This window comes from Vicugna pacos, chromosome 31, assembly GCF_048564905.1.
Source record: "Vicugna pacos chromosome 31, VicPac4, whole genome shotgun sequence".
NCBI lineage: Eukaryota > Metazoa > Chordata > Mammalia > Artiodactyla > Camelidae > Vicugna > Vicugna pacos.
Genome location: NC_133017.1, coordinates 19,480,509 through 19,501,273, shown reverse-complemented (window position 1 = coordinate 19,501,273; position 20,765 = coordinate 19,480,509).

Here is a 20,765-nt window from a genome sequence, read left to right as displayed (position 1 = left end):
GGTAGTCTTCCTAATCCTAACATCTACTTCCTCTGGAGCTATCAGAGCTACTCCAGCTTTCACTAGCAAGTTGTATCTTTCTCCGCTCCTTTCACTTTTAGCCTGTCTGAGTCTTTATACTTCAAGTGAGTTTCTTGTAAGCAACATATAATTGGGTCTTATATATCAGCTGTATCTCTGTATTTTAAGTAGTGTGCTAGAACACTCACATTTAGTGCAATTATTGATCATAGTTGGATTAATATCTACCATGTTGGTAACTGGTTTCCATTCCTTGCATTTGATGTTTGTCTTTTTCACACCTCTTTTTCAGACTTCTCTGGTTTTAATTAAGCGTTTTATATGATTCCATTCTATCTCTTAACGTGTCAGTTATACTTCTCTTTTTAGCTGTTTCTGGTTATGCTCTGGAGTTATTAATAACAATTTTTCACTAATCTAAGTCCACCTTCAAATAACATTATATGACCTCACATGTGCTGCCTATTTAGAAAGCAATCCAAATTCCTCCCTCTTGTCCCTTGTAAAGTTGTTGTCATTCATTTCACTCAATACGGTATAGTCACCCAACACGTTGCTACTCATTTATTTAAGTGAACAATTACCTTTTAGATTATTGGAGAATATGAAACATGAAAGTATTATTTTACCTTTATTTATTTCTTCTCTGATGCTTTTTTTCAAGGTAGATCTAATTTTCTGACCTGTATCATTTTTCTTCTACTTGAAGAACTTTTAACATTTCTTGCAGTGGAGGTCTGCGGGTGATGAGTTCTCTTCTTCTTCTTCTTCTTTTTTTTTAGGGTACATAATTTTTTTAACATTTTTTATTGATTTATAATCATTTTACAATGTTGTGTCAAATTCCAGTGCAGAGCACAATTTTTCAGTTATACATGAACATATATATATTCATTGTCACATTTTTTTCCTCTGTGAGCTACCATAAGATCTTGTGTATATTTCCCTGTGCTATACAGTATAATCTTGTTTATCTATTCTACAATTTTGAAATCCCAGTCTATCCCTTCCCACCCTCCGCCCCCTTGGCAGCCACAAGTTTGTATTCTATGTCTATGAGTCTGTTTCTGTTTTGTATTTATGCTTTGTTTGTTTGTTTTGGGGGTTTTTTTTTTGGATCCCATATATGAGCGATCTCATATGGTATTTTTCTTTCCCTTTCTGGCTTATTTCACTTAGAATGACATTCTCCAGGAACATCCATGTTGCTGCAAATGGCATTATGTTGTCGGTTTTTATGGCTGAGTAGTATTCCATTGTATAAATATACCACCTCTTCTTTATCCAGTCATCTGTTGATGGACATTTAGGCTGTTTCCATGTCTTGGCTATTGTAAATAGTGCTGCTATGAACATTGGGGTGCAGGTGTCATTTTGAAGTAGGGTTCCTTCTGGATATATGCCCAGGAGCAGGATTCCTGGGTCATACAGTAAGTCTATTTCTAGTCTTTTGAGGACTCTCCATACTGTTTTCCACAGTGGCTGCACCAAACTGCATTCCCACCAGCAGAGTAGGAGGGTTCCCTTTTCTCCACAGCCTCTCCAGCATTTGTCACTTGTGATGAATTCTCTTCTTTTTTTTTGTCTTTTGTTTTGTTTTGTTTTTCTGAAAGGGTCTTTATTTCTTCTTCACTTTTGAAAGATGTTGTTGGATATACAATTCTAGGTGAGTTTTTCTCATTCAACACTAAATATTTCACATCACTCCTTTCCAGATTGCATAGTTTCTGACAAGACGTTTGGTATAATTCTTATCCTTGCTACAGGTAAGATGATTTCACCCTTGGTTTCTTTCAGGCTTTCCCGTTTGTCTTTCCTTCCTGCAATTTGAATATGACTTGCCCGGGATTGGTTTACTTTTGGTATTTATCCTGCTTTATGACCTCTGAGCTTCCTGGATCTCTGGTTTACTGTCTATATTTTGGAAAGCTTACAGCCATTATTACTTCAAATACTTCTTCTGCTTCATCGTCTCTCTGTTTGCCTTCTGGGATTCCAATCATGCACAAATTACAACTTTTAAAATTGTCCCACATTTCTTGGATGTTCTACTTTTCTCTTCATTCTTTATTCTCTCTGAATTTTACTTTGGGAAGTTTCTATGGACCTGTCTTTAAGATCATCAATTCTTTCTTCAGTTGTGTTGAGTCTGCTGATGGCCCATCAAAGACGTTCTTCAATTGTGTGACAATTTTTTTGATCTAACATTTGCTTTTGCTTTTTTCTTAGTTTCCATCTCTCTGTTCACATTACCCATAAGGTCTTACATCCTGTCTACTTTCACTATGAGAATCTTTAACCTCTTAATCACAGTTATTTTGAATTTCCTTTCTGATAATTACGTCTTTGTGACCTGAGTCTGTTTTCAGTGATTACTTTGTCTCTCGAGGCTGTTCTTCTGGCCTTTGGCGTGTATTGTAATTTTCTGTCCTGAAAGCTGGACTTGATGTATTAGGTAATAGGAACTGAGGTACGAAGGCCTTTGATGTTAGGATTTATATTAATTTGGCAAGGACCGTGGCTGTAGTTAATGTTTTTCATAACCAGAGGCATTTAATTTCTTAATGTCCTTGTTTTTGTCTCCCTTGTTGACTTTGGACTTCCCTAAGTCCTTCTCCTCAGGGAGAATCTGTGCCTTGTGGCTCTTTCCGCTGTAATTCACTGTGATACTGCAGCTCAATTAGTGTAGTGATAATGTGAGGGAGGGAAACATTCTAGTAAACTTATAATTAAATCTCAGTCTCTGGTCTATGGCCTTCTCCAGTGGTACAGCATTATTCTTCCCCATTCCCCACTCTGTCCTCAGGCCACAACATAAAATACACAACTTGTAAATGCTGGGTGACACAAATTAAAATTAATTAAAATTAAACTCCACTGAATTACAAAGAGCCCAGCTCCTCCATGAAAGTATACTGGTATCAGAGGAAAGGCTGTCACAGCTGTAAGCACTCTATTTCAGGAATTCATCTGAACGCTTTCCAGTCATCTCTGACTCCTCCTGCTCCTTGATCCTGGCTTTCCCAATTAATCAACCCTCTCCCCATTTGGGCTCTATGGAGTGTTCATCTAGCCTGTGTTACTAACACACAAATACTGGCTTTTACTGCAGCATAGCATTCCCCATGAACCCATGTCCCTCCATATGATTTTGTTATTTGCTCTATATATTTATGAGCCATGCATAGAAGAGGCAACACATGCTTGGACTACCTGGGACTGATCATCCCTCCTCCAGGGCTTGTCAGAGGTTGCTGAAGATGTTGGAGGAGACATTAAAGACCATCTGATTTAACAATACAACCGATGTTCAAATTTACTCTATAACTTCAATAATGATGTAAAAGTTCAGTCTTGCCTGCCCACTTGCGTCTTGCAACTAAGCTGGCTGTTTCTGGCTGTTAGAGACTAGTTTCCAATATTTAAATAAACTATGTCCCCTTTTGGATTCTGTTCCGTTGGTTTTAGTTGTGCCCCTTGGAGTAAAACAGAATTTACCTGCTCCATCTTCCACATAATATATTCAAATACTTTTAAAGATTTTACAAGTCCTCCTCTAAATCTACTATTCCCCATTCTAAGAGGCAATCCAAATTCCTTCATACATTCTTTAAATGACTTTTTTGAACTCCTTATGTCCCTGTCACTCTTTTAAAACATCGTCCAGTTCTTTCATGCCTCTCTTCAAGTGTGCCGCACAGAACTGGGTACAGCCCCTGCCCCCAGGTATTGCCTACCCGTCCTGAGGGGAAGAGGAGCAAGATGGCCTGTGTTTCAGATACAGCACCTCAGGCCTGCTTCTCCACTCTCCATCTGCATCAGGCTGCCTCCAGCATCTTGCTCCATTTACATCCTCATCCCCTTAAAGAGCCTGTGACGCTTTCTCTCCCCCAGGTGGTTACTACCCACCCTACTTAGGGAGCACTTCTGTTTCCTTTTATGGCTCTCTCATTTCTGTGCCTTATCTTTCTTCTTTATGGAAGAAATAAAGTAACTCCAATTCTTCCAGGAAACCTAAGTTGAGGGGTGTTTCCCAAACCTCCTAAATGCAGTGACCTTCAATATACACATACATAGCTGATAACTGTCTACCACGAGAAGACAAGGGTACCACATCTCCTGAAGGTCACCAAGAGCTCCATTCTTTTATAGTTACTAGCAACACACGACAGTTTTTCCAAAACTAGAACCTCCCTGCACTGCCTCTACTGACCTTCATCCACACCTGTCAGTCCTGGCTGTACATCAGAATTACCTACAGAATTTCTTTAATTTCTTAAAAAAAAAAAAAAAAAAAAAGATGGCCTCTCTCCCAAGGATTCTGACTAAGTAAGTCTCTATTGTTATTGTTGTTGCTGATATAGATGTTGTTTTTCAGCTCACTCGAGATACTTTTAATTGAAGTATAGTTGATTTACAATGTTGTGTTATGTTTCTGGTACACAGCATAGTGATTTAGTTAACATATATTCTTTTTCTCATTCCTTATCATTATAGGTCATTACAAGATATTGAATATGATGGGGGTTTTTTTATCTAAAGGCTGAATTGAGAACAATGTTCAAGGCTTAGAAGTTTTGCTCCATCATCTGTTAGTCACATGGGATGAGCAAGTTGCTTAAGGAGTATGAGTTTCAGTTTCTCATCTATGAAATGAGATAAAAACAACAGCTATTCCCTAGGTTCTTAATATAATGTCTGTGAAACGTTTAGCACCATATTTGACATAAAATTTATATGTAATTCATTGCAGCTCCCTTTCAGCAAATCGTACCATGCAAATAAATGCCTACTTACCTTTTCTGGTCTACCTTAAACACCTTCCCCACTCAAAGACAGAGCTGAAGGCTCCCAAATCTAATAGCACCTCATACCTTCTCCATTATTGTACTTTTCATATAATTGGGTTATAAAGACCTAGCCAAGAAATATTCCTCTGAGAATTTTAAGTCAAGCCAGTATTCCTGAAATCTTGAACTCTGATGAATATTTTTAATAACTATCCAAACTTATTTGTCTATGATCTTTACTAAGAACCCTTAGCAGATTATATAAAATGACCAATGAAAATCATCTTCTACTATATCCTTCACTTAGGGGACCAAACTAACTAGCTACAGGAGGAAATTTTATTAAAACATAATCTATAAGATGCTTGAAATTGTAATTGCTTTTGGGTGGTTTCTCTTTTTGTTTCTTTACCAAAAAGACACAAAGAAGAAAAAGGGGGGAAAAATGATCTCTATATTCTAATTTCAAATCCATCCCATAAATTATTGGCAGATTCGCTTTTGTTGGATGAGCTAATGTGATTTTCAAAACTCCCAACTGAGCTAATGTGATTACGCTCAGTTCCCATTATCCAGGGGTCAGCCTGAGCCCAGCCCCCGCCCCCGCCCGAACACAAGCTGGGGTCGATAATGGAGGAAGGGATGGCAGCTGCTCAAAAGGGAAAGCACCCCAGTCATCAGACTGCACAAAGAAAAGCAGAACTGTGTTGACCCTGCTCTCTCATCATTTACAGAACGTCCCAAGGGGCATCTAGACACATCTCAGAGACAGCAAGCTTGTAATACCGGTGCTAGAAAACCTCACAGTTCAATTCCCTTTTCTAACACATGAGGAAGTCGGAGCCCGGAAGGGAGAAGCCACTAACCTAAGGTCTAGGCTGTAGCACGACTTTTTCAACACACCAAGCCATTTCAGATGACTTTTCAGCAAAAATGCAGGTGGGTCCAATGTGGGTGTCATCTGCAGGTGCACCACCTATCAAATATGCTACAGAGCTTAAAGATGTGTTTCTTCTATCCTTCTCCCATAAAAAGCAAGGAGAAATTATAAGCAACTTCAAATTAAGGCTTTTTTGCTATAGCTTTCAAGTGATTCATAGGTTAACTTTTTTCTGAATTACTTATTGTGAACTGTGTGACATTGTTTTGTCTCCTGTCTCAAAAGAACAGAAAAGTATTCCATGCTATGGAAATGCATCTGTTCCTAAACCATGAAGGGCAAGCCCGGTTTCCTCCTTCCCAGATTCCAAGCCCTGTGATTAAAGGAGCTTTGTCCAAAGATGAGCTTTTACAAAAATGGTTTGCATGGACAGGTTAAATATGTAAAACACCCAAGGATATTTTGATGCCTCACTCTGCACACACATCACATACACACCATTGCCTAGCACTCAAAACACGAAAATAACTTCTTCTGCATCTGTCTTTTCCCTTCCTCTGTGTCTATTGCCACCTTCTCTTCATTCTTGCCACACTCTTCCTCTCCTAGTCTCCCCTCTTTTCTCTTTGTGTGTGTTTCTTTCCCTTTTTATCACAAAATCGCTCCCAGTTTTATCTTAGATTGCTCATAGATACCTACCTATAAGAAAATCTCATACCTAACTTATAATGAGCATTGCTAGAGAAAAAATACTAAATAAATGCATTAACAGTTAAAACTTGAATTATGGAAACTGAGTAAAAATTAATCAAATCATCATATATTCCTGATGCATCTATAGCCACAAAAATTGACCAAAAAGTATTGGACTTAGAGGAAATTATCGCTACCAAAGAACACCCCCAGTGGCAAAAAGCCAGGATAACTAATATTTGATTGATGAACCAGATATTAGTCTTAAAATTTAAACTGCAAAGAATTGATTTTGATAAAATCAATTTTGTGAAATAAAAATGAAAATGGGAAAATTGGAAATGATTTAACTACCTTTTTCTTTTGATCGGCCACTGAATTAAATTGATTTAATACAATTGACAACTATCTTAAAAATTTATCTGTGCCATAATGGTGACTAAAATGTTTGCATTAAGATGGCTAGGTCAAAATATTCTATACCCTGTGAGCAAACGCCAACGATGATTAAAAAAATAGTTTAAGACTTGTCTAATAGTAACTCCACAACATCTATTACAGAGTAGGTAATATCGTTAGCTTCAATAATAAAGATATTCAAACGTTTAAAGTATCTGAAGCATGCTGCTCACCAGAAGCTGGTACCCTGCTCTGAACAGAAAGATTTCAATCATGACTGCCGTACGCAGGCAGGTCCTAGATCGTAGTGCGTAATTTATCCTGATGAATCTTATACGTCCCTTGTAAACTGAAACTTGCAATCACTGCCCCAGGATATGATTAATTTGTAAAATAAGGAGACTTAGTGTCTCAGTATTCTCTTTGGCTTCTCTCTGACTTACTAAGAAGGCATTTGCCCAAATCCTTGATCAAGGTAACAACAAAAATGGAAGAACCTAAAGAAAGTGAAAATGAATGTGTGTCTGTTCGTGTGTGACTGAAGCACTGTGCTCTACACCAGAAACTGACACACTGTAAACTGACTAGCCTTCAATACAAATATATATATATGTACACAAAAAAGAAAATGGAAGAACTTACATCTATAAGGAGATACACAGGGATAAACTGACTGCTCTCTCCCCTGCTTGCTGTGGAAAACGGCCTAAGTAGACTGACAGTTGATTCATATGGTGAGTGTGTGCATATCTGCAAATATATCTGTGGTATGTGTATTATATTTAAACATAGGAGAATAGAGAGACTATTTTATATGTCTACATATAATGCATAATGTATATAACTGACACATACATAGTTCTGTATAAATGAACACACTGCAGTGGGAAATGGGGGCTTTCAAATGTGAAATAAATTCCATATTTTATGGCAAGACAAGAAAAAATTTAAACATAAACAATTTTTCTCTGCCCTTTGGGCTTCTCTCTCCCCTCTGCTGTGCAATGGTATCCACGTTACGCACGCACCAAACCTCCGCCATTGGCATAAATACCTGCTCCACCTTAAAGAGCCACACCCACCTACACAGACAGGACAACTCCTTGAAAGATAACACTCCTTCTTCATCGTGTAAGGGGTCATGATGACCCTCCACCTTGTGCTTTACTGGATTGTGCAAACCGTCTATGTCATTTAATGTACATTTACATAACTTGGCTTTGACCTGTAATAAGCAGAACAGTTCTCGGAGCTTTCTAAGAGGCTGTTCCCGGATTATAATCCTCAATTTGGCTTGAGTAAAAATTTCCGAAATGTATGCTGTGTGGTGCATTACAAATGTACTGCTATGATCTGAATGCTTGTGTCTCCCCCAAAACTCCTGTGTTGAGATCCCAGCCCTCGGGATGATGGTATGAGGAGCTGGGGCCTTTGAGAGGTGATGAGGCCATGAAGGCAGGGCAGAGCCTTCATCCCTGGGCTTGGTGCCCTTAGAAAAGGGACTCCAGAGAGCGAGCTTGTCCCCTCTGTCGAGGGAGGTCACAACAGGGTCTCATCAAACACCAGATCGACTGGTGCCATGATCATGGATTATCAGCCTTCAGAAACATGAGAAATGTGGAGCCGGCTGGAGCTCTCTGGAATCATAAAACCCTCACCCAGGGCTCTCTGTGTGCCTGGAGCCTCTTAACCCCCACTCCCTACTGCAGGACCCTTTGCATGTCTGCATTTCTGCAAGATAAAAACATGTTCTCTTGATGTGTGTTGACCACAACAAAGCTAAACCGCTCTGAGAAATAGCCCATCTCACAATCCCCTGGGTAGACAGACCTCACATCCTGCCCTTATCAGAGTTATAAATCCTAATATTCAGAGTCGCCCCTGACAGATCTTACAGCCACTTGGGTACCTGTGCACGGATTGATCATGCAGCCCCTACTCCCTGTGTTCGCAGCCCCTTCCCCCCAGTAACAGACCCCGTGCGCCCACCCTCGGTGCTCCCACAGGCCCCTCTCGTCTGTGTGGCCTGCTGTTGCCTGCAGCAGCGTATCTATTAAACCTCCCCTTTGTTCTAAAATCCTCGTGGTCCTTGGTCCTTGGTAAACCCTTTTACCACTCCCGACATCGGCCACCATGTCCCCCCCCAACAGAAAACAATTTCTGTTGTTCATAAGCCACTCACTTTGTGTATTTGATTATAGCAATGGATTAAATGGATTAATCTGTTTCGATTAATGGATTGAATGGATTAAAACACTTACAGACTTGAGAAAATCTCCTAAAACGCAAAGAAAAATACGTTATGAAGGCAATCAGAAAGAAAAAATTAGATTATGAAGAATGGCTTATAATTTAAAGTATGAACAGAGTGGGTTTCAATGAGATCAGGATCAATTATCACAAAAGCAATGATCAACTGCATAAAAGGAATATTTTCCCACACCTGCACCTGCAAATTTATGGCAGATCATTAAGGGAAAAAAATGTTTATAAAAGAAACTAACATTTAGGTTAATCCCAGTGATTTTGTTTTTTAACTTCAGGCTTGAAGAAATAATGATGCCAGCATCTAGGGAGCTACAAAGAGGAAAAGAGCTGAACTCCTCATTCTCTATAGCAACTTTAATTGCCAAAGAGCAAAGTACTAAATTCTCCAGAATTGCAAGTGAAAAATACCATGATCAAGAATTCTGAAGCCAACTACCTTCTCATTTATATGTGAAAGCAACAGAAAGTCAACTCATACATGCAAGCACTCAGAAAATAGCCTCTATATGTAATTTTCCTGGGAAAAAAATTATCCTCAAAGTAATTGGGAAAAGTCAACATAAATAACTAAAAATCAGGAAATATGTACTGTTATAAAGATTCGCAGTGAGCACTGAAAATAGTAAAATGTAGAATTAAATTCAAAAATCTCATGAAATAGGTCTTATTATGCATATTGTAAAGATTATTTGAAGAAAACATTTAGCCTTGTGTTAAATCATTTCAAAAAAGTATGTTAAAATAATACTAATAATCTAACCAAAATTTCCAAATTTTTCCAACATAAAAAAATTAATGGGGAAAGAAAAAGTGGAGGCAGTAAATGTTCACTAATTGGCTTTTGTAATAATAAAGAGGGTTTTATCATTGATATTACTATAGAAATATAGTTTAATTTTTTTAAGAAAAGGTAACTATGAAACAGATACAGCCACAATAAAAAAGGGCTGCTTAAAGTTTAAAATATTGTACATAAAATAGAAAATTCAACATAAAAATTGGAAAATAGGGTCAAGAAAATCCATCAAAACATGTTGAACTTAATATTATAAAATAAAAGGTGAAACAGAGGGAAAGAGAGGTGGAAAGTGTGAGGGCAGCCCTAATCCTCTCATTCTAGACTGCAGGAAATCAAAGGATATGATACAAATTTTATAGAACAAGAAATAAAGTTTTAAGCATGTTATTTAAAGTTACAAAGGCAATTGGGAGGATAATGAAAATAAAAATATAATTGTCAAAATGTGGGGGATAGGGAAAAGGGCGGAGATGAAGGACAATGTAAGTGGGCTAAATCTTTATTGTCCTGAGCCCAGAATCAATAATTATTAAACATTCAGCTAACACTTACTGAAGATGTATTATTCATTAAGTACTGTTCTCTACACGCGAGAGCCATCGGTGAACAACAGACTGCTGCCCTCGTGGAACTTCCATGACAGAGTAGAGAAACAGACAACAAGCAACAGATTTACAATTAAGGAAGGGAGACATTAAAGGAACCTAGAATCAGGAGTGGGAAACCTTACAGGACCAGTGAACCTGGGTCAAGGCACTCGGCCAGTATAGGATGATCCTGCCAAGAGCTCAGGTCCTTGCAAGCTGGCCTTTAGGGTACAGAGCAGAGAGGTTTAGGATGAGGACTGGCACTGGATGGACAACCAGAAGACATCTGGTACAATATAATAAATAAGGGCATTGTCTTAAGTTGTTTGAAGATGATACACGCTCAGAGGGAAAAGCAAATGTGGCAGAATGAATCAGAAATGACAGGGTGTAGGAAGGGGCCTGCCTATTTAAATAGAGATGCTCAGAGCTCCTTGAAAAGATTTTATTTAAGCAAATACTTGGAAAAGGTGAAGGCAAGAGCCTTGTAGATATCTAGTGCAAAATTATTCCAAGAAGCAGAAGCAGCCATGCAAATTCTCATCATGCGATCATGCCTGGGGATAGAACACGGAACCTGCAAATGACCATTCATCTCCAGCATATTAGAGAGGTGGGTGTAGGCCAACACTGCACTCACTCAACAGGTATCTGTTGAGCACCAATGATGTGCCTGTTATTCTTCTAAGTCCGATGGTCCAGGATGTTATAAGAGACAAGGTGCAAGTCCCCTGGAAGCCTGCATGCTAATGGGGTAGATATCCAAATCACCATGTAAACAAGATGATAAGCAAAGTGACTTTAGACGCGGGTGTGTTCTCTAAGGGAAACGAACCAACATACAATGGGAAAGGGAAGTAGGAAGGCAGGGACGGTTTCAGACTGAGCGATCTAGGAAGGCATCTCTGAAGAAATGACCTGACACTGAAGTCGTGAGAAGGCAGCCGAGGGAAGATATAAGATAACGGGTTCCAGCCAGCAGGATAACGAACAGAGATTTGGACCAAGAGAGAGATGTAGGCATTTACAAATTAGAGAGGAGACTGGCTTAAGAAATAAGAAAACAAAACCAAGCGAAAAGAAATAGTTAAACATGGATTGTTCTTTGGAGACAGAGCTGGTCACGAGGATGAATAAAGGAAGACACTATTTTTTATTATTTGTCTTTTGCTTCTGTTTGACAAAAACTAAAACTCCTGAAATGCTGCAAGTTGAATAACGATACCAAAATATATAAAGTAAAACAAAGGTGAACTAGAACAGTGCCAGAGCAGTTGGAGACTTTCACCCACATCCATCCATCCTGAAATTAAATTAAGTGAATAAGGGACAAGATGGTAGAATGGGAGGTCCTGGACTTGCCACCTTCCATGGACTCACCAAAGCTACACCTACATATAGAGCAACTATCTCTGAGAAGGACTAGCAGGGAAGATTTTCTACAATTAAGGATAAACAAAACAAAACAAAACAAAACAAAATTACTGAGATGGGTAAGAGGAATAGAGAGGCAATTCTGGCCTCAACCCAAAGCACTGGTATGGAAACCCATAGGCACCAGCAGTATCATACATAAAGGAGATTCAAACAAATTTTAGGGCATGTGCCCAAGGGACAGAGCTCTTCTGGAACTTTCTCTGGGGACAAAGGAACTGGAAGGCTACCCAAAGCAATCTGCAGATTCAATGCAATGCCTACCAAAATCCAATGGAATTTTCTACAGAGCTAGAAAAAATAATCCTAAAATTTATATGGAAAAAAAATTTTGAGTTGGGTTTTTGAGTCTTGCCAATTCATTTCTCAATCCTCCTACCAAAATTTGTATCTAATGACACTCCTCTGTCCAAACAAGTCTTCATTATCCTTCTGATCAATGTCCTCACCTTTCACACCACCAATAGTCAGCCCCCAACCTTAGTCCCCTTTACATAATTATATCTCATGCGATCTTTCGGCTATATAAATATAGTCAAATTATTTGCCTATGTGAGATCTCACTGGATCCTTCTGGTTAAAAGCCAACTCCCCTGTTTGGGCCACTGGATCCTTCCTGATTGGGGTTCTTCATTATAATATCCTACCACCGAGCAAATTAGATACTGCACGTTAGCCAGATGGAAAAGTTTTTGATACCATACTTCTTCTCTCTTTTGTGCCTTTGTTCCTGCTGCTCGTTAAACCTGGAAAGTCCTCTCCGCCTCCTGAATCTGAGACTTGAGGAGTGAGGAAACCCATTGAGTGGCTGTTCACTCAAAAGGGAGAGAAACAGCATGAAGTGTGATGCGTGCAGAGAAGGAAAGTCTGCTGGGGCTGGAGACATGGCCCCGACACTAAAAGTAAATGATGGTCATGGTCTCCCTGAGAGTTAAGACTAGAACAGAGACGTTTATGAGGTTGATTTCCAAAGGCTTGGAGAATGGAGGGAAATCTTCATGACGATGAAAAGATTGAATTGCCTGGGAGGAAGAGAAGTGTGGTGGGAAAGGTCTGAAACATGAGTTGCTACAATAAGGACATGGGGACAACATAAGGAACTGGGATGAGGATGTGGCCAAGAAAGCTGACATCAGAAGCGGAGAAACAGTGAAGACAGGCTTTTTACAAGAGTGAGCCAAGATCAAAAAGAAAGTGAGGAGATTGGTGACTCTTTCAAAAGTTGCCTCTTTGTTTGCATATTTTTCTGAACAGAGTTGGAGAGCAGAAGGAGCTACCACAAAATATATATTCTGGAGGGAGGGTACAGCTCAGTGGTCGAGTGCGTGCTAAGTACGCATGAGGTCCTGGGTTCAATCCCTAGTACTTCCATTAAAAATAATACTAAAAATAAATGAATAAATCTAATTACCTCCCCCGTCCCCCCCAAAATACATAAATATTTTGTCCAAGAGTCAAAGCCCTTGTCAGCCTACTGTTCATATGACATAATGTCCTCAGAACTGGGAAGTGTTCAAATTTCATGCAACCTATTCAGTTATGAGGTTAATCATTAAAAGGGGAGATATTATCTGAATACACATTTTAAAATGGCAACAGATGCTTTAAAAGGGTATTATTTCCTGCAATGAAGATAAAGTCTGACTTAACAACTTCTGTATCAAATGTCACCTTGAAAGTGTGAGGACAGCTGCACACACCATTAAATGAAGTCACAAGTAAAAACAATGTGCATTGTGAACAAAATTTAAAAGAGGCCAAAAACAAAAAAAAAAGGGATGGAGGGGTGGGAGGAGGCACATTTGACATTAATTTATGGAGATATAAAAGACAACTCTTCTACGATAATAGAAAAGTAACATTTTTCTTAGAATAGAGGTAAGCTATGTTGTTACAGGAAAAACAAATGAGGAAAAGGAAGAAATTGGAGTCACAAATAATTACATGAGATAGCAATTACACCTATTAACATTTTGATAATTCTCCTTCCGTACATATTTCTAAGCATCTACGTACCCCAAAGTATCTTGGATACTAGATGTAATGCTTACAGCCTGATTTTTTTATATTCTAAAATATGACGAACATTTTCTGCATGAATTATTCTTCTAAAGCATATTTATGACTATAGTATTCAATTAAGTAGATCCAGAATGCTTTATTTATAGAGTGTCTACTCAAACATTTATGGAGTATTAATACTTTCACTTTTTATACAATGTTATTATGGGCATCCTTACAGCTCTTTTACAGGCTCTCATACTAATGTTGTTAAGACAATATTTCTCAAACCATATTGTACGGTGGTCTAATCCCTTGAAGTACTGCCCCCCAAAATGGTTCTGTGGTCAAATGAATTCAGACAAGAACATTTGTTTATATTCTCTGGAAGTTCACAACATACATTAGCACATTTAAAATTCTGAGAAATTCTCTTGCTTAAAAGCTTTAATTAAGCAAACGTCTTGCCAAATTTTTTCAACCACAGAAAATCTTTCTTATTCCATGCAGTCATTAATATGCCTCAGAAATGCATATTCGTAGAGTTCTTAAAAATGAAATTGCTCGGTCAAAGTGTAGGACCATTTTAAGGGTCCCCATATCTCTTATTGAACAGTCTCCTACAACCTGTCTGCCATGGAAAAGACTGTCTCTTCCTATAAGGGTTACCATTGTTTGCCTTTGTCAATGACAGTACGATGATTTGACTTACATACCTCCTGAAATGATTACCACGATAAATTTAGTGAACCTCCATCATCTTGTGTAGACATAAAATTTTTAAAAAAAAAGAAAAAATATTGTTTTTTATGTGGGCTGTCTGGGCTCTTCTGTTCTATGGGGCTGACTACAGTGGGCGTGTTCATAGGACGTGCTCGGCCTCAGCCCAGGTGGCTGCCGGCTCCGGCCTCATGTGGAAGCTGCTGGCCGCAGGTGGCAGGGCCAGGTCTTCATGCACCTGGCTGTGCAGCCTGGGAAGTCTGGAGGCTGGTGTTGGACCACTGGTGGATGGGGCCAGGTCCCTGCATGGCTTTGCCTTTGTCAATTTGATAGACGGCAAATTATAATGTTTTAACTGGCATTTCCTATTTCTTAATGAGTTTGACCTTTGTTTCCCATTGTTTGAAAATGCCTATTTTTGTACTAATTTCTTATTCATGACCTTTGCCAATTTTTTCTATTGTAATTGTCTTTTCCTTTGCTTATTATAAAGCCTTTTGCATGTAAGTAATATTAATATTTTCATGTCATGTATTTCAAACATTGTCTTGTATATTTTTTCAATTATTTTCATGGTGTTTAATAATCTTAGTTATATCTTTTTGTTTGTTTTATTGAAATATAGTTACATCTTTTTATAAGACAAAACTAGAAAAAATCTTCATGCATAGTTTCTCTCTTAGCACAAGGGTTTTCCCACCTAAAAACATGTAAACTTTAACTCTAAAACTGATAAGAAAGATCAGAAAGGAAATACACAAAGTACAAGATCAAAATACCACGTCAATATATTTCCTATAAAAAGATTCTATTTGCCATAAAAGAAGCAACACTATTAAGTTTCTAGGAATAAACGTAATAAGAAACATACAAGATACTTATGAAAAATTCTTTATTGAAGAGCATAAAAAGAGTTCAGAACAAATGGAGAGACACTCTATGGTACTGGCTAGGAAAGCTCAATATTTTAAAGATATCAGACTTTCCAAATTAATCTATGAAATTAATTCAACTTTAATAAAAGTCTTGAAGGAATTTTTAATAAAACTTGACAAGATAATTTTAGAATTAATAAGAAAATGTAAATGTGTAAGAACAGCCAAGAAAAATAAGGAGGCATGATTTGCACCAGCAAATATTGAGAAGAATTATACTATCTGGTAGCTAACGCATAGGATTAGACAAATAAATCATCAAAATAGATTAAAGAGCTCAGAAACAAGCCCATGTGTATATGGAACATTAGTATACTACAACATGACATTTCAAGTTACTAGAGAAGTAACTCTTAACTAAGTGGTGTTGGTATAAGTGACCATCTACTCAAAAAATAAAGTTAGGTCCCAACTCATGTCATTCACATAAAATAATAATTGTATAGTATGATAGGAGGTGATAATGTCATGAAGAAAAACAAAGCAGAGTAAGAAGAATAGAGAACAATCAATCTGAGAGGAGAGGGGTGCTGTTTTTAGGGGGTAGGAAGGATTGGCTTCTCTGATCCTTGATTTTGGAGGAGGGACCTGTCGGAATTGTGGAGGACTCATGCAGCCCTAGGGGAAAGGGCATTCGAGGCAGAGAGGAAGGAGCAAGTGCTCAGCAAAAGTGCTGCAAAGAAGCATGGGGGGTTAGAGGAGCCAGCAACAAGGACAGTGAAGCTGAAGAGAATGACCAAGGGGAAGATTTGGTAGAACACGAGGCCGGAAAAGTAGCTGAGGGAAAGATCATGAGAACAAAATAGGCTGTCAACAGGACTTGAGATTTTACTGCACAGGACATGGGAAAAGTTTGGTGGGGTTTGAGCAGAAGAGTAAAATGAAAAACTAAATTGAACATATATGCTAATTCCCCCCACATCCTAGATTCTTTGGCACAGGATAAAGTGCATACTGATATATAGATATAGATAAAAGAAACCTGTACCTCCAGGAAACAAAGAGTTCCATCTGCAAAGCAGAAGTTCTGTAAGATTTTAGAAAAGTAGATATCAAACATAGGACCATATTGACAAAGAAAGTTATTGCCAAAAATATATGCCAGGGGTAAGTGTGTAGATGGGAGTAATTGGAAGCAGCAGCTCTATAATCAGAGAGTTAGCAAGAAGGATGTTCACTACCCTGTCCTGGGCTTGTGCTGAGCAGCTGGTAGCAAAGCTGTTGATTCACCCACCAAAGCAGCTAAAACACGGCTGGGTAACTGGGCCAGTGCCCCACCTCAACAGTATATACTGCAAACACAAGACTCTGTATGAGAAAAACAAGTTGCTAATATACTCTACCAAAATAATGTCTCAGCCTTCCACAGCAATCGCGATAAATAACCTCCTATAATCCAAAGTCCTTCCTCATATAGGCAGACAGGTGTCCTCAAACAAAAAGGTGAACAGACAACTGAGAATCACAAATAACTTGAACAACACCAACGCAGTGAAGCAGAATCAACTGCTTCAACAATCTGAAGGACTGGAACTAAAGGAAAGTCAACAGAGCAGGTAGGTGTATGTGAAAACATTTCTAATATGTGTAATTGATAACTTGATATTTTGGAGGATATCAAACCCGTGAAAAGAAGCAACTAGAGATCTTAGAAATTTGAAATCGATTTTCAAACTTCAAAAAATGTGTAGCTGGGGGAAAAAAAAGAAAAAGAAATGTAAAATGTACCAATTGGCTGGATTACATAACAGACACAACTGAAGAATGAATTAATGAGTTAGATGATTAAGCTGAGCAAAATAAAAACAGCTAAAATAGATTGAGTGTGAAGAAAAAGTTAAGTGACATAGAAGAGAAATGAAGTTCCAGGATTCATCTCATAGGAATTTCAAGAGAGAAGAATAGAGATGCTGGAGGAGAAGAAATAATTAACTACCCATAAGAAGAAAATTTCTCAAAGCTGAAAATAAAATCTTTATTTCAAAGAATTCTAGGCAACTAATTTATAAAGCGCCCAAGCCGCACAGTGAGATACATAGTAATGAAATTGATAAACCCAGAAGATAAAGGAAAAACAAAGGAAGAAAAGCAAGTAGAGCAATTAGCCACTAAGAAAAAAGAAACAGACTATCATGAGGTATCTCATTGGTAACACTGAATGCCAGAAGACACTGGGAAAACTGTCTTATTTCTTAAGGAAAATTATATGGGGTAGAAACTTAGACTCAGTCAAATTAACATTCAAGTGGGCAGGAATAATAAAGACCACTTCAGATTTCTATACACATAGAAATTTGACCATTCACAGACCATTCCTAAAAGAATTACTTCAGATATTCCAGCAAAAACAAAAACAGAAGTAAAAAGAGTCATTAAAAAGGAGAATTGTTTGGACTTGAGGGAAAAATGGTAGCAAATAAACAAGTGAGACACAGTTAAGTCTAAGCAGCTATGGATGAATCCCACTCCTGGGCATATATCTGGAGGGAACTCTAATTTGAAAAGATACATGCACCCCAATGTTCATAGCAGCACTATTTACAATAGCCCAGACATGGAAATAGCCTAAATGTCCATCAACAGATGACTGAATAAAGAAGTTGTGGCTTCAAAATTGTAGAATAGATAAACAAGATTATACTGTATAGCACAGGGAAATATATACAAGATCTTATGGTAGCTCACAGAGAAAAAAATGTGACAATGACTATATATATGTTCATGTATAATTGAAAAATTGTGCTCTACACTGGAATTTGACACAACATTGTAAAATGATTATAAATCAATAAAAAATGTTAAAAAATAAAGTTGTGGTATATTTATACACTGGAATACTACTCAGCCATAAAAAAGAATAAAATCATGCCATTTGCAGCAACATGGATGGACCTAGAGATTGTCATTCTAAGCCAGAAAGAGAAAGAAAAATACCATATGATATCACTCATATGTGGACTCTAAAAAGAAAGAAAGAAAAAAAGGACACTATGAACTCATCTATAAAACAGAAACAGACTTGCAGACGTAGCAAACAATCTTATAGTTACCGGGGAAACGGGATGGGAAGGGATAAATTTGGGGGTTTAAGACTTACAAATGTTAGCCACTGTACATAAAAACAGATTTAAAAACAAAAAGTTTCTCCTGTAGAGCACAGGGAGCTATATTCAGTATCTGGTAATAACCTTTAATGAAAAAAATATGAAAACATATATGTGTGTATATGCATGACTGGGACACTGCGCTGTGCTCCAGAAATTGATACATTGTAACTGACAGTAATTCAATTTAATTAATTAATTAATTAGCTATCGATGCATAATGAAAACATAGGTAGTAATCTGAACCAAAAAACCATAACCCTAGGAATAGGTTAATCTCATAGAAATAAATGAGATGGGTCTGGGGAAAAAGAGCAGGACTCCAAGGAACAGAAATGTTTGGAGCATCCCCAAGGATGGAGGTAAATTTGCCCCTTCCAAGTAAAAGCAGGGCTGGGGCTAATTAGGAGGCTGACCTGCTAAGGAACTTCTGTCAAATTTGCACCTGTGGCCTTAGGATCCACTTGTAATACCTCTGGATCCCATTTCTGTGGCTCCAAGCCTTCAGCAAAGCCCTGTTAGCAGTCACAGTCATGCTGTCAATTATCGATACCAAGGGATATCAGCACAGTACTGTGCCCTCTTCATGGCCAAGAGGGCAAGAGTGAGAAAGAGAGCAAGAATAGGAAAGAGACACAGAGACACAGAGCGAGAGAGAACCGGAATATAGCCATAACACAAGCTTCAGAAGCAGCGTGTTGACAAGTCGAGGGGACCAGAAAGAGACAGGTGAGGAATTTGTTGGTGCACACTGAGTTGCAGAAATCACCAGGTCCACAGAGGGGTTAACTTCCAGCACGTTGGGGTGGTGGGGAACTCAGGCTGGAGAAAAAAAACAACGTACGAAAAGGAAGTATAACCTATTTTGTGGCCACAGAGGGTTGACACAGGGGACTGATGGGTTACAGTAAGAAATTTTATCCTCGTTCCAGCTTAATTATTCAGGAAGCCACAAATGCCACTGAGATGGTAAGATGCTCTCAGAAGAGTGAAACTATGGCTCCTGCACTCCCTGGCTCAATTAGGGAAGCCATTAAGTCAGGTGAAAGCAGATTCTCATCGACGTGAGGCTGCCAGGGAGACCTCAAGCATCCCTGTTTCCCTGGACCCACATAAATCTGAAAACACACAGACGACATGGGTTACACCAGACTCTCTGCATCCCACTGAAGAAAGGACAGGTTGAAATTCTGCTCAAATAATAATCTGGAGTAGAGGACAAAAGGATAAAAACTAGAGACATGAAGAATCATCAGGCTCTTAGAAATCACGTAATCTATCCACATGTTCTTGATACCAGGAAACTGGATGCTTAGGTAGGGACCCGATCACACGGAGGTTTGAATTAGGATGATAGTAAAAGAGATGTTGTGAACCAACTGAGTTCAGAAGAGGACCAGGAGGAACTGAGAAAAGGCCAATCTAAAACTTTTATACCAATGTAGTCATGTGTGCCTTTTGTTCTATGTCTTGCTGGAGAGAGGGTGGCTTTCAAGCCTATGGAATCTTGAAACATTTATTTGCTAAAATCCTTTGTGTGAGGCATAGTTTGAAATTCCATGGAGTTGCCTTCAAATGAGGCCTTAAAGTTCCCTAGAAAGGCTTCAGACATTGCAGGATTTTTAAATAAAGCAGTCTCTTTTTTTCTTGCCTCTGAAACTGGGATGCAATGCCCCGGGTTCATTTGCCAGGTCAGTGGCATTCAAAGTAAAAAGGTGAAAGTGAGTGCAGCCTCATGGAAACAGGACAGGGTCAATGCAGAACACAGTCAAGCTCAACCCGTCCCGTGTCACTGAGGAACAAGCGGTCCTGGGTAAATTCTGGGTCAGCCATCTCCCCTATTGAACTAGACAAATAAAACTTCTCAAAGAAAGCAGCCCTACTTAGATTAGACTCATTAAGCTGTTTTATTAAGCAGGGTGTGGATTTTAGCGTCAAACTGATATAAATGTGAATGACAGTTGTTCACTGTGTATCCATGAGCCAGGGCTTTGACTTTTGGAAAACTCCATTACGTCGCTTTCAAAGAAACCACAGTAGCTACACCTCATGTGTTTGCTGTGAGGATTAAATGAGCTAATACGTAAAGAATCTGTACCTAAAATGTCAAGACTCTCTGGTGGCCTGTAGCTAT